This window comes from Mizuhopecten yessoensis, unplaced genomic scaffold, assembly GCF_002113885.1.
Source record: "Mizuhopecten yessoensis strain PY_sf001 unplaced genomic scaffold, ASM211388v2 scaffold11117, whole genome shotgun sequence".
Taxonomy (NCBI): Eukaryota; Metazoa; Mollusca; class Bivalvia; order Pectinida; family Pectinidae; genus Mizuhopecten; species Mizuhopecten yessoensis.
Window position 1 is genome coordinate 671,908 of NW_018408888.1, and position 1,247 is coordinate 673,154.

Sequence of the window (1,247 nt, forward strand, 5' to 3'; positions counted from 1 at the left end):
AAGTACAACATAACCTCACCACAATCTCTGTTTAGTACAACATAACCTCACCACAATCTCTGTTTAGTACAACATAACCTCACCACAATTTAGTACAACATAGCCTCACCACAATCTCTGTTTAGTACCACATATTATCACCACAATCTCTGTTTAGTACAACATGGACTCACCCCAATCTCTGTTTAGTGCAAGAAAGCCTCACCACAATCTCTGTTTAGTACAACATAGCCTCACCACAATATCTGTTTAGTACAACATAGCCTCACCACAATATCTATTTAGTACAACATAGCCTCACCGCAATCTCTGTTTGACAAACATAGCCTCACCACAATCTCTGTTTAGCACAACATAGCCTCACCACAATCTCTGTTTGACAAACATAGCCTCACCGCAATCTCTTTTTGACAAACATAGCCTCACCACAATCTCTGTTTCGTACAACATAGCCTCACCACAATCTCTGTTTAGTACATCATAGCCGCACCACAATTTTCTGTTTAGTACAACATAGCCTCACCACAATATCTGTTTAGTACAACATAGACTCATCACAATCTCTGTTTAGTACAACATGGACTCACCCCAATCTCTGTTTAGTGCAAGAAAGCCTCACCACAATCTCTGTTTATTACAACATAGCCTCACCACAAACTCTGTTTAGTACATCATAGCCTCACCACAATCTCTGTTTAATACAACATAGCCTCACCACAATCTCTGTTTAATACATCATAGCCTCACCACAATCTCTGTTTAGTACAACATAGACTCTTCACAATCTCTGTTTGGTACAACATAGCATCACCACAATCTCTGTTTAGTACGACACAGCTTCACCACAATCTCTGTTTAGTACAGCATAGCCTCACCACAATCTCTGTTTAGTACAACATAGACTCACCACAATCTCTGTTAAGTACAACATAGCATCACCAAAATCTCTGTTTAGTACAACATAGACTCATCACAATCTCTGTTTAGTACAAGATAGCCTCACCACAATCTCTGTTTAATACAACATAGCCTCACCACAATCTCTGTTTAGTCCAACATAGACTCACCACAATCTCAGTTTAGTACAACATAGCCTCACCACAATCTCTGTTTAGTACAACATGGACTCACCACAATCTCTGTTTAATACAACATAGCCTCACCACAATCTCTGTTTAGTACAACATAGCCTCACCACAATCTCTGTTTAATACAACATAGCCTCACCACAATCTCTGTTTAGTACA